At 36.8% G+C, this 14,370-nt stretch overlaps 1 protein-coding gene and 1 pseudogene across 15 annotated transcripts in view; both read right to left on the reverse strand.

Moving 5' to 3' along the window:
* Positions 1-14,370, reverse strand: part of NRXN3 (neurexin 3) — a 1,789,915-nt gene that overhangs the window by 1,412,970 nt on the left and 362,575 nt on the right. The gene's annotated exons all lie outside the window — the stretch shown is intronic.
* LOC128593951 (ribosome biogenesis protein NSA2 homolog) lies at positions 908-1,731 on the reverse strand (annotated as a pseudogene).

Consider the following 14,370-nt stretch of genomic DNA (forward strand, 5'->3'; position numbering starts at 1 on the left):
AACATAGGACTATCAGAGAAGTAGATCAGATAAAATACTGATGGAACACATGCAGCTAAGAGGATTACACCAAGCAGATTAGCTACCCAGAGAGTGCAAAGGGAGGGAGGAGAGGCACTTACTGGAATCATCATTTTCTCTTCAGACAAGCTCACATTCAGGCTTCTAGACTTTCACTCTGTCCTTTTTCAAAAGCCTTCCCCCTATCCCAAATTAATATGATCTGATTGATTCTGATACCATTTTTGAACATTCTGTCTCGGTCCACATTTTCTTGTATTCAAGTATTTTGATAATGGAATTTTTTAGAAAAACTATCTTGTTGCTGAGAAAGGCTGCAGATATCTTTCTTAAAAACCTTGGAATATAGGTGAGATTATTATCTGGCTCATGAGATTTCAGAGTTTTTTTAACTTGAAGGTGAAAGATAAAGAGATCCCCAAAGGCTCTTCCATGGCCTGGCAGAAACATCACCTGGCGAAGTTATAAATAAATATTCTTGCACCCTACCCTACAGAAGCCTGATTCAGTAGGTCTGAGGTGGAGCCTAGGAACTAGTGTTTTTAATAAGCCCTCCAGGCGTTCTGTCACTCAGCTGGGCTTGAGAATCACTGGGTTAGAAAGATGATCTTAAGCAGTCCCTCTGGAATGTTGGTTCTGCTTCAGTGGCTCTGTTAATAGACTTCTATAACATGACTTCTCACAAAATATAGACACACAGTACTTTTCTCTAGTAGATCACTGTGCCACAATTCAGGGACTTTTTTCCACTCTAGTATATTCTTTTCTTGTTTGTTTGTTTTGTTTTGTTTTGTACAATGTAATAAATAGTTCTTTTAATGACTGCAGACATGCAACACTGTTTGATAGCATTCAGAAACATCACAGTAATGCTGGTTTTCTCAATTGTCATGTAATCTTCAACAAGAAGTTACTTGTGTGAAATGGTTATCAAACCAGTAAGACTGCATTTATGCATCCATCATTTACAGGATTTTTGGTAATCCGGGCATATTTCCCCCAAACAACCTTGCCCCCTTGTGTCACAAGGCCCAGCTCACTCACACTGACCTCAATGACAGTCCCTTTGGTAATAACACCCAAAGTTGTATATAATGGGGATGAGGGAGTCTTCTTTACACCAAGTAGTGGCAGGCAAAAGGTGGCTTTCAGTTCAGGATGTGTTACATGGGCCTTCTTGAAACACAAGCCCATTGGCCTAATGAATCTTTCATATTTAGGTGGTTTTCTCGCAAAGCCATCTCCAACAAAGCAGCCTTCAGTAACCATCCTCTTCCATGCCTTCTTCTTTCTCTTTCCTGGTCGAGTAACTTTTAATACTTCTGTTTCTCCCTGGGCATGAACTTGGGGCAGAGGGACTTCCCATTTTCCCGGTTTCTTTTTTTGTTTTTGTTTAATCATATTGGAGAGTACTATGGCTCAGGACTGTACCTCTCTGTCCAACAGATAGGCAGGTATGGCTCCCTGTGGAGGCTTTTCATCATTCTTTTGTTTGGTGTTTCTCTTTTCATGCATCTTGGTAGGTTTTCATTTGTATTTTCTCAGCATGGCGGTGTTTATGGTAGAGCTTACCCTTCAGACCAATCATTTTCTTTGCCTTCTTTGACAGCTCATGAGCCTCTTGACTTTTTTTTTTCTCTTTTTCTCATGGTAATCCAAGCGATATCCATAGCATTTATGGTGTAATTCAATATATTCATTTTGTGGCATGATGAAGGTCACAGAGGCACCTGGCGCAGCCTCTGGGGTACAAAGACACTGTCAATGTTAGGGTCTCACAGATCCACGAGCTGACTCCACACAGAACCATCGCGACAGGAAAAGCCACTCTTGTATATTCTAAAAGAACTCCTCACATGGATGGAAATATAAACACATTCAGTAAAGATAAAAAAGTAACATAGGCTAAGATTTTTTTATGGCACAGGGTTACCCATAACATTGGTCACTTCCCAAGCACTGTATTTATAGTTCATCTTTGTGTTAGGATCAGTGATGAGGTGATAGCAAACATACATTATTAAAATAATAATAACAAAGTGCCAGAATCCATGGATGATTTACTTCTTTTTTCCAATCTGATTGGACAGAATCCAGGACATTATTAGGGCTATGTTTTCTACTGAAAGGAAGCCCTGAAGTCGAAAGGATATTCATTTGAGTGGGGCTTTTCTCCACTGTTGAAGATTCATATTTCAATTCCTGAGAAAAGTCTGATCTATGGATAACCCTCTCTTTTATTCCTTACTAACCATGTGGTCTTACCACTGGATGGAGTTAAATTTTGACTTAGGGGGCAGACAGAGTCTACCGAGCTTTGAGCCTAAGCCCTATGCTCCAACTTATTTGATTGAAAAGCTGTTGGAAGTTATGAACACAAGAATAATTGATAATAAAGCAGCACTTCATTTCTTTTCTGGCATTATTCCTTGAATTTACAGCTCCTCTAGGACTTCATAGGGAAGAAAGATGTTTCAATCAAGACAAATCCAGGCATTCCCCTAGGTACTACACAGTCACTGAGGCACAAAAGATATTTGTTGGCCAACCAATTGATCCCCCATGGTAGTCCAGAGATAATCTGCGAACCCAGGACAGATGTCAATATCTCACAAATTTTGGATCAAACTTGTGTCTGTTGTCATGGTATGTGATTAGTGCTGTCTCAGTGACTATAGATATATAATTTATCAGCCACTCACACTAAGTAAGATAACACTGCCAGATTTTTATGTATTTTAAAATAAATTTGGCTGCATAAATAACATAAACCCAAATTAAAAAAAAAACATATTATAGATTCATAGTACTTTTTTAAAAAATGGTTCAGATATGCCTGGATCCAAGACTTAAAGAATATCATTAGGTCTTGATTCTCTTTTTCTTCTCCATATCTCAGACAAGCTCTTTTGTCTCTAACTAATGAGAATAATGCCTACTAGTAGTCTAGCCTTGCATCCTCCCATGCTTACCAATTCTACTGGAAAGAGGGTATCTTCCCTAATGACCCTAGCAGAAAAGGAAATTCACATGGGAGCATGAAAAATAAATAGGTGTGTGAGGTGGAGAGTTTCTACCTCCACCCTAATTGCCCAAAAGAAACAAAGGTGCTATTTAGGAAACACAAAGTTGTATACTAGTATAATAATGCCGGGAATTATTTTCTTTAGAGTCAATTATTTCAGGTAATAAATTCATGGAAAAGGCTAAGAGAAATCAATGCACCTACTCCCTGATCTTAAATAAAGATGAGTCTGTCCACCAAATTATTTATTAGGCCTTATAGTATAATATGAAAAGTATGGAATATAGTTAGAAACACTTGGATTTAAATCCTAACTCTGATACATCATGGTTATGCAACATTGATCCAGTTACTAATACTTAGTCACTTTGATTTTCTGTTTTCTCCTAGTCAGACTATCCTAATACACAGGATTGGTGATTAAATAAGATTGTATATGTACAAAAGTATAGTAACTCACTCAGAGTAGTTATGCAATGAACCTTAATCCTCTGCCATGAACGTACCCTCCCTCCACCATTATGGCTTTTTTTTTATTATTTATTATTAAATCATAGCTGTGTACATTAATGCAATCATGGGGCACCATACACTGGTTTTATAGACTGTTTGACACATTTTCATCACACTGGTTAACATAGCCTTCCTGGCATTTTCTTAGTTATTGTGTTAAGACATTTATATTCTACATTTACTAAGTTTCACATGTATCCTTTTAAGATGCACCGCAGGTGTAATACCACCAATCACCCTCCCTCCGCCCATTCTACGCCCTTCCTCCCCTTCCTTTCTCCCTTCCCCATATTCTTAGGTTATAAATGGGTTATAGCTTTCATATGAAAGCCATAAATTAGTTTCATAGCAGGGCTGAGTACATTGGATACTTTTTCTTCCATTCTTGAGATACTTTACTACGAAGAATATGTTCCAGCTCTATCCATGTAAACATAAAAGAGGTAAAGTCTCCATCTTTCTTTAAGGCTGCATAATATTCCATGGTGAACATATACCACAATTTATTAATCCATTTGTGGATCAATGGGCACTTGGGCTTTTTCCATGACTTAGCAATTATGAATTGGGCTGCTATAAACATCATTATGGCTTTTTATAGTGATCAGAGGATACTTGAATAATGGCACCCAGGTAAAAAATAGCCTAGTTTGAAAAATCCATGATATGGGAGAGAAATAAACAATGAGGATATTTTATTGAAGTTTGACCTAAATCATTCATCTTCATCTCTTACCTATTCCTTACTGCTTATTTCTTAGAGATTAAAAATCAGTGGGTTACTATCCTCTACTATGATAACAATTTTTCAAAGAATAAAAGATAACAATGAAGTAATCTGTACTCTTCTTTTTTCTCTTGGTTCCTGAATTTCTTTTTGTATGATCTCCCAAAAAGTGTATATTTCACCTTTTTTAAAATTTTATCAGAGCATATAAATAAGCTCTACTTAGGGAGAGGGCCTCTTACCCAGTTATACATCTTTTTGATAGTTTACATTGTAAACCACTGGCTGAAATTAAGACTTTTATGTGAGTTTTTATAAAGGTATATGATCATTTTCTTCTAGAATCATCTGAGAATGCTTTGTCCTGCCCCAAAACTTATATCCACCTCCTGAAAATGATACGAGAGCCTATAAAATGTTGCTCCTTTCTCGCCTTTAATTGCTAAGTGGCCATTGTATAATAAAAAATTGACCCTGGGCTTCAGGAAGGGCACTTTTCCTGTGTATCATTAGTTAATTGGTTAATTAGCTCCCTGTATATATGACTTTTGAGAAAAGAACTAAAAACTCTAAAATTGTTTCTTCCTTATTTACCTCTGATGATTAATATCTAAATGGATGCAATTAAATAAAGTACATTCTTTGGAGAAGACCAAATACCAAATTAACCTAAACATCAAGAAAGATGGGCCAAGGAGAGGGAGAGCAATCATTTTCTAAATGGCTTATGCTTTTTATGCATATGCAACTAAATACCAGAAAGGGGCAGAAAGAAATAATGGTGAAAATAATAGGACTGTGTGTATTGGGGGAGGAGGAGAGAGAAGGAAGGAGCAAGGAAGGGAGGAGAAGGAGTGAATAATGGAGCACATGATGGGTTTCCCATAAATTATCCCATTTGGACTTCGATTACATTGATTGATGTGTATTTGCCACTGATAGGAAAATGAGACTCTTGCTCTCCCTAGCCTTGTTTACCCTCCAAATGGCAAAGTAAAACAATATCATTCAGAAGACACAAATCTGACTAGGAAGAAAGCCCCACTGACAGCTTCCAATCAGAGTGTTTAAAAAGGAAAACAGATTAACTCAGCACCACAATTTTATGTCTGAGTCCCCTCTGCCCCTTCAGGTCTTTACGTTCACTGTGATGAAAGTGAAATGTCTCCTCCCCTCATGAGGGGAATCAATTGGACAACCTTCCCACCTATCCAGTAATCATTCCCCACTGCATCAATTTCAAACTTATTCCACAAACATGAGGATATTTGAGTGTCAGTTGGCACAACTTTGTGACTAGACAAAGCATTACTTATCTACATTTTACAAATAAGGATATTCATGCTTCAAAGCTAAATGACTCCACCCAGCTTTCAAGTGGTGAAATCTAGATTTGAACTTGTGATTTCACATCCAATATTCTTTCTACTTGGACTCAACTTTATCTGAACTCTGAGTATCATTATGAGCTATCCCACTGTTTTAGGCTATCTTATAATTTTCAACTTGAAAATGTTGAAAATTCCATCAACAAATACACAGTAACAATATGTGATCTGGGCTAAAAGACTAGAGAAATCCAGACCCTAGCCATTAAGAAACTGCATCCAGATTAACCAAATGATAAAATAGTTAGGAGAAAAGCAAGAATAAAGAGGTTTAAGTACTTCATATATAATCTCGGTTTCTACCTATAAATTCATCCAGTTGATCAAATGCCCTCTCTAGGATTTGTACAGATTTAAGGAAGGGATAGTAAGCTCCTCATTGGATAGAATAGGATCTCTAGGTAGGATTTTGGTAGAGCTAATGAATGAAATTGCCAGAAAAATAACTTTTGTATATGGAATAATGGTTAGGAACTTGATGGAAAGAGGTAAATAATCCAAACAGACAGGAATCAAGTCTTGAACAAGGGGTGTTTTGTCACCATAGAGAGATCTATCCAACTGTTTCAGAAGCATTTGAAAGAGCCTGCTATTCTTGAATCTTATTAACTCAGGTCTTCTTTAGTTGACTTAATTAAACAAACTTTAAATATTCACAATTGTGTGCCTAGTGTTAGGGTAGAAATATTTGACAAGGTTTTTCAAAAAATATCCCTCATGTCCCAGCTTGCCCCACAGAATTTCTTTAAACCTGCCCTGTCTTCCACATCTTCATACATGCAAAGCCTTTGATATTTATTCCCATGCTTTCCCTGACCCACACAAACTCATTCTTTCAAGCCCTGAAAAAAATATAACCTACTCTGAGAGTCCTCCCAACCAATTGAGACAGTTAATTGCTGTCTCCCTCTGCCACTTGAGACTCAATTATACTATTTTCCTCACTTTATTATTTCTCTCTATCAATAGATTGCGATGACTTCAAGGGTAAGTGTAGTGGTCTTTCCTTTTGTTTCCCCAACATCAGACACATTGTACATACTCAAGTAGTGTGTGCTGACTAAATAGATTAATGAATAAAATGTCTTAAATTACTATGTCAATAAAATGCTTTTCTAAAGAAACATACACAGAGTAGAAGTAGCCATGGAGTGAAATAAAATGAAGAATTTTCATGTGACAGGAACTACCACCATGACAGAGCAGGCTAGTAAATTATGTGTATGGTTATCAGAGCCCACATTTTCCTGAGACGGGATGATGGGTGGAGAGATACCTTCGTTTGACAAAATAGGCTTTAGCCCAGGCATATATTCTGTAATAGCTACGAAATGTTCTAAACCTTCTGGATTCTTGGCTACCGTAAGTTTCAACCTTCTTGTAATGTTTTTACATACTAATGACTTTATTATTTGTCTACTCTGATCTATAGACAAGTTGCATGATAAATTATTTAGCCACTTCCTGCCATATAGAAGAATGATATTATACACCAGAGTATACCTGAAAGGAAAATTTCTTTGTAGGCTAGAGGGCAGTTGACTGTCTGACTCCTTACAAAAACACCGACAGTTAAGATTAAGGTTCTTTTTTCCTACCATTAGGCTCTAGGGGAGCAGAAGACATCACAGAAATGAAATCCACAGGGATCAAATGAGATAGCCCCTTCCAGGGCTATCTTCCATAATATCCAGAGGGAATGGACTGTTCTCTTTTCCAAGGTATGATTTAGTATGGAACAACTCAAGGATTACCTCTACCTGCCTCAAGATTTATCCAGCTCTGAACCAATCAGAGCAGGGCTATAAGCTCTGAAAAGAAACAAAGACCCAAATTCATAAGGTCTAAGGTATGGTTGAAATTTTGCTTCTGGAAAATCTTGCTGCCATATACAACAAAGATAAGTGCCAAGAGCTATCATGCTGTCCCCAGATTCAGCCTAAATAAAACCCTGTATCTGCTACATTCCCTTAGGTTTAGACAGTTCACGGAGACTCTCCCATTGGTTTTCAAGCTACCTTCACTTTCTGACCCTTGTTTTTTTGTTTATTTGTTTGTTTTTTCTTTTATTTCACACAGGAAGCAAAAGTCAAGCTAAGCACACTTCCTAACTAACCACCTCTAGCTCCTATAACTCCAGACTGGATTAGATCCCTTCCTAACCCAGAAATGCATATAATAAAAAATGACCTAAACATAAAGACCTCAATGGTTCCAGGTGGCTGACAGTCCAGATAAGTTACTATTTCCTCAAAAACCGAAAGCCAGGTTCCTTTCTGACCTCAGACAGTCTTCATCACAGGTATCGTGTTTGGATATTTGGTGAACTGTATTAGAAAACCTTTAAAATTGCTAAGAATCACTAAAAATAAAGTTGTGGGTATGAATGCCTTAACTGCCCAAACAGGTTGTAAAAGTCCCATAAGCAGGCACAATTTAGTAGATTTTTTTCCAAACACCACAGATTAATATTCTGTATTATCTGGGTTCTAAGGATTTAACAAAAGAAGATTACTCTATTTGTAACTCCAGCTCAGATAACCATCTTAAACATACTTCTCATTCCCAAAGGTCCATTTGTCTAGTCAGAAAGTTTAGGCAAATAAGTTGGAGCCCTGGTTTCTACAGTAAGAATACATGAGGGATGACAGCTTAATAGATTTTGGACAAGTTTTTTTTTTTGACAGTCTAAACTGACAGTGAATATCTTGAGCCTCCCTTTGATGACTGAAGAACAAAATGTGAACCTGCATTTTCATTGATGAAAACATGATTTTTGACAACTGGATAGTCCGTCTACTTGTCTTGGGCACTTTTCTTTACTGCTAGCTTTTTTTTTTTTTTTTTGGTTGGGGGGGGTGATATTTGAACTGAAGGCTAAAACATCTTCTAGGGCTGTAAACTTTGATAATGAATTACTAAATGGTTTTCACCTATCTCTAAGAGAAAGAGCAGCCTGTCTGGAAGCTGACAGTCTGAACTTGACTAATGCAGTGAAGAAAAGGAAGTGAGAAAATGTGAATTGGAGATAGCATTTGGGCTTTTTGACAATGAACATAGAGAGTCTGTTTCATGATAAAAAATAATGACAGGGAAAACAGGTGCACTTAAAAATCCATCTCTCTACTTGTTCTCTAATCACAACTGGGGTAGCTCAGAAGACCACCAATCATCAAATTCTAGCCACCCAAATTCTAATCAACCAGGCAAAAGCAGTGTTAGGACAGAGCCTGTTAATGCTATACCCCAATGGGAGCCTCGTCACTATTACTCATCACTGAAGTATTATGGAAATCAACACTTTAAGTAAAACAACCACCCTTTTCACTTTCTATTCATAAAGTTATTGGCCATTCTCCAATAAATGCACACTGATTTAAGCACTTTTGCAATGTCTATTTTCATTCACCCCATGAGAAATAAAACATAAATTATATTCAAATAAAATATATTTAAAAATTATTAAGAGAGTAGATGTCATGTTAAATGTTCTAATCATAACAAAATAAAATGAAAAATCAAACAAATGAACAAATAATTTGGACATGGCCTAAAACCCTGGGAAGGTAAAATACTTTCTCATTTGCTGCCTCAAGTCATCAATTTTTCTGTACTCCATAGAATTGTGATATTTTTAATGAAAAGATCCATTAGCCATTATGCAATCTAATGTCCTTATATTTTCTACTGAAGAAACTAAGGCCCATATATTTAAGTTAGCTGCTCAGTGTAACCCAGCCTAGCACACAGATCTCCTAGTTCCCCGTCTTTTATTTACAGTGTTAATGCTCATATTGTTTCTACTTTGCTAATTCTTTCCTTCCTAATTCATTGACTATAGTTATTTCTCAAGTTTCAAGGCACTTCTCTCCAATATTCTACTTTACACATCAGAGAACTCAATGTGTATTTTGTTTGCATTGTCATTTTTCAAACAAGTTCTCCCCAAATCTTTCACATTAGCTCAGACCAACTTTCTCTCCAGGGACACAGAATTCTATACAATAACTGTGTGCTTTGATCTTGGTACTCCCCAGCAACACCTAAGCAATAGGTTGAAAACCCACTGCAATCATCACTACTTCTTTTTGGCGGGTGGGGTTGGGACAGAGTCTCACTCTGTTGCCTAGTCTATCATGCTGTGGTGTGGCCTAGCTCATGGTAACCTCAAACTCTTGAGTTCCTAAGGCTGATCCTTCTGCATCAGCCTCCCAAGTAGCTGGGACTACAGGTGCCTGCCATGATGCTCAGCTGATTTTTCTATTTTTAGTAGAAATGGGGTTTCACTCTTGCTCTGGCTGGTCTTGAACTCCTGAGCTCAAGAGATCCCCTGCCTTGGCCTCCCAGAGTGCTAGGACTGCAGGTAAGAGCCAACATGCCCTGCCAACTCCTTAACATCATCTTGATGTCTACAGCCATCTCAGATTTCCTGGGCTGCAAGGTTGGCAATCCAATTTTTATGTCTAGCCCAGATTCATAATCTAACCCAAAGATGACTTAGAGTTTTGCTCAGAGATAGCTTTGCTCAGTATGAGCCATCTATACCCTTCCCCACCAAATTCCCCTCTCCAGCTCTGCCCAGCCCTGTTTCTGTTTCTCTCTGGCACAGAATTAAAAGGGATAATGTAGATTAGAGAGAATCCAGTGATTGGTGCATGTTGGACATTAGGTAGATATTACTTAACTGTGAGTGCAGTTAAATCTTGGTTGGTTTTGAACACCTGGTGGCACTGTAACTCTGACTTCTTGACATATTTAATTTTAGCTCCATATTAGTCTTTACACTTTTATCTGGAACCCTTGGCTGTTGGTTAACATGACACGAGGTTTGCAGTTGAGGTAATGTTAATTATGATGGCAGTTTTAACAATGGCGACAAACACCACAGTGAGAACTACCACAGGGTGGGGCCCGTACTAAGTGTCAGATACTGTGCCAAGCCTCTTACATGTACTTGGCATGTAATTCTCACAGCACCTGATGGCTAGGCACTCTTACTTCTATCATACAAATGAGGAAACTGAGGATTAAAGAAGTCATCCAACTGGCACTCGAGAGTCCGAGATCATCGCTCTGCTGCCTCATTCAATGCTCTCGTTACAGACTTTAAAGAAATGAGGTTTCCATCTATATCATGTTTCTTTTCCTATCCTATTGCTTCCAACCACACTTAGCTTTTTCTCTTCCCTTCAAATTCTCTTTACACTCAAGAGCCTCCTCTTTGAACTCTACCTTTTATGAAATTCATCACCTCAGCCCTTGTGGCACACCCCGTCTCTGCCCGAAGCCACTCTTTTTTCTCTATAGCATCTGCACTCAACTCCTGCCCTCTTGTTACTGAAATCTCTGTTTTTTATGCAGCATCTAAGGGAATATCTAGTTTTCATAGAAAGAAATTTGCATGTAGAACAATATTTCAGGCTGCCATTTTAAAAATTACTTCACACGAGGCCCTTCCTCAGGCAGGAGAGAATGTCTGGGGAGGTTTTTTCAGATTAGGATGAGCTGCCTATGACCCGGCCTTGAATGTGGGATCTCTGTGATTTGCAGAAAACAAATAAACCAAACCTGAACTCTTTGATTCCTACCGATTGGCACAAGAAATGTCAAGAAATGGGCAAACGAGCCCAGCTTAGTAACAGAAAGGATACCAGTCCTGGAACAGGCCAGCCTGGAGTCCACTGACTACCAGGTCAAGTACAGTCATCCCTCAGGCTCTGGCAGGCTCCTATGGTTATATGCTTCACATTACGCCTTCTCTGTCACACCCCCTAGTGGTGTTTTCAACCTTTTAAATCTTCAGCACACTTGAACCTGTAGTTAAACTTCCACGGTACACCTAAATTATGTTGACCAAAAAAAGAGCAAAACAAACAAACAAAAGATATGTGCATGCATATATATATATATATATATATATATATATATATCTTTTTTATTTATTCACATAAAAAAGTACCATCACAGCCTCAAAATACAATTTATTATAATTTATAATAAAAAGATAACAATTAAAATTCTTAAACAACTGATTTATATTTTATTTTTCTGTTCGTTATAATTAACATTTAATAAGACATATGAACTTGACTTTTTTTTACAATATCTTCTTTTCAAGGTCAAATTTTAGACAGGCATACACTTAAATCTTCTTCCAAGGATTCTAGCTATGATTGATTTTTGTTATTCATTACAGAAAAGCTCACGTCACACAAATATAACATTGAGAATGGAAAAAGTATTTATATTGCTTTGTTGGTAATATTTGGAAAATTACCCTCAAGATACAACCAAAAGGTTGTAATATCTGTTGTTGAATATTTTAATTGCAATCATCTGTCATTTCTTATTTCTGTGAACCTTCTGTCATATTTAAATTTGCTGATGTATACACACGTAATGCAAAGGGATTTCTCGCCCAATCCAAAGATGTTATGTCAGGTGTAGGTATGGGAAAAGACTTCAAAATTTGTGTACAATAAATCTAAAGATTGTAAAATTTGTTCAATAAGAGTTTTATCCAGTTTATACCTTTTCACTAGTTCAGACATTTCTACTGCATTTTTTCTTTTTATCTCTTCCTTCCAGAACAGTAATTTTTCTCTGAAAGCATTAATTTTCTTCTGTAGGTGTGAGAATATTTTCATATTTTCCCTGCATACTCCTATTAAGAATATTCAAACACTGAAATAAGTCTGCAGGAAATGCAACTTCCTTACACCAAACCTCATCACAAAGTAAATCACCGAATTTAAAATGTTGCATTTTTTTAAAGGTTGATACCTCTTAATTCATAAAATCTTGGTAGAACTCTTCCTGAAGATAGCCATTTCACTTCTGCATGCTGTAAGAGCTGCCTATGAGAAGCATCCTCTGAGAAACATAACTCTGAAAATCATCTTGATTGCAGTGGCCTGCTTTTTATATAGTTTATCGTTGTAATAGTGTCATCTAGGACCTTTTATAATTCAGGGTCTCATGATTTTGATGCTAGCACTTCTTTGTATAGAAAACAGTCTGTAAAAATAACTTTGGGGTTTTTTTGTGTGTGTGTGTACAAATGTAACCAATCCTTTTATACCTCTGAACATAAATGGGCTACAAATACTTATGCAGTAATCCCAAGACAAGTTATTAGAATTAAAAGTAATTATTCATCAAATCAAAAATATCTTGGCTCTTTATTGTTGTTTGAAGTGGTCAAAAAAATAAAAACTGTTCTATGACTTCTTTTTTTTTTTTTTGCAGTTTTTTTGGCCAGGGCCGGGTTTGAACCCACCACCTCTGGTATATGGGGCCAGCGCCCTACTCCTTGAGGCACAGGCACCACCCTATCACTTCTTCTTTATAGGCAAATCTACTGAATGCTAAAAGTTGGGCTTTGCCACTGATATCACTGGATTCATCCAAATGAATTGCAAACATGTTTACTTCTTTGAGGGGAGATGTTACTTGAAATTCTATATTTGCAGATAAATCCTTAACATGCCAAGAAATTGTATTATCTAAAAGCAGAATTTTTTACGTTTTCTTTCTGTTTTCTTCTCTGAACATTGTTTCTATAATTGCACGACAGGCAGATTCTGCAACTGTATGAGATTTCATTTTCCTAGCTATGATTTCTGTAGCTGTGTAACTCATTTCTTGTGTTTATCTGATATCACTGCATATTTGGTCCATATTTTTGCTTGTTTAGTATTACTGAGTCCAAGCCATTTGAAATATTCCACCAGATTTTCAGACAAATGGGAATTTCTGGGTTGCAAATGTCTCTTTAATTTGCCAGGAACTATAGCTTCATTTGCTAATGCTTTGCCATAAACTATGCATGTGGGATGTGGTGGAAACAGAATGATAAACAATCTTCACTATATTGACAACTAAATTGTTTCTAATTTAGTTGCCAATGCACTAGATGAAACAGTATTTGATGCATTACCATTGTCATCTAATTTTTGTTTCTTTACTAAAAACTTGTCCATTTTAATTCAATGCTATGTTATAAAAATAAAAAATGACAAATCAAAAACAATAAAAATAAGTAAATAAACAACTCATACTACTTTTTAAAAAATGCAGGTAGGGCAGCGCCTGTGGCTCAAAGGCGTAGGGCGCTGGCCCCATATGCCAGAGATGGCGGGTTCAAACCCAGCTTTGACCAAAACTGCAAAAAAAAAAAAAAAAAAATGCAGGTATTAATTAAACACACTTAGAAAATTTTGCAAAACTAGAATGTGTGTCCAACTAATTCACTATTTCAAATCTAGACAGAACCGTATGACGTGTCCAGTATGAGGTACAGCTCCTTACTACTTCAGGTACAATGAGGGACTGTTGAGTCATATGGCTTCATTGACTTTGGATGATTTTGACATATATCGGTATTAATGGGCAAATTCTGTCAAATCACACCATCTATAGATGTATTTCAAAACCTTATTTTTCAAAGATATGTCCCATTCATTTTAGAAATGAGTCAGTGTTTATTATAACAATAAAATGTTTATTTATTGTAACAATGACATACTTGTACAATCAATTTAAGGAGGTTTTAATTTTGATATGTACACTTACTATGCTTTGAACTTCTTTTGCAAATAATTTAATTAATGAACTTTAAAATTTTTCACAGCACCCGTAAGATCCTCTCACAGCACACTGGCTGAAAATCACTGCCATAGTGCCCTTGGCCTGCT

The sequence above is a fragment of the Nycticebus coucang genome, chromosome 9 (genome assembly GCF_027406575.1).
Source record: "Nycticebus coucang isolate mNycCou1 chromosome 9, mNycCou1.pri, whole genome shotgun sequence".
Taxonomy (NCBI): Eukaryota; Metazoa; Chordata; class Mammalia; order Primates; family Lorisidae; genus Nycticebus; species Nycticebus coucang.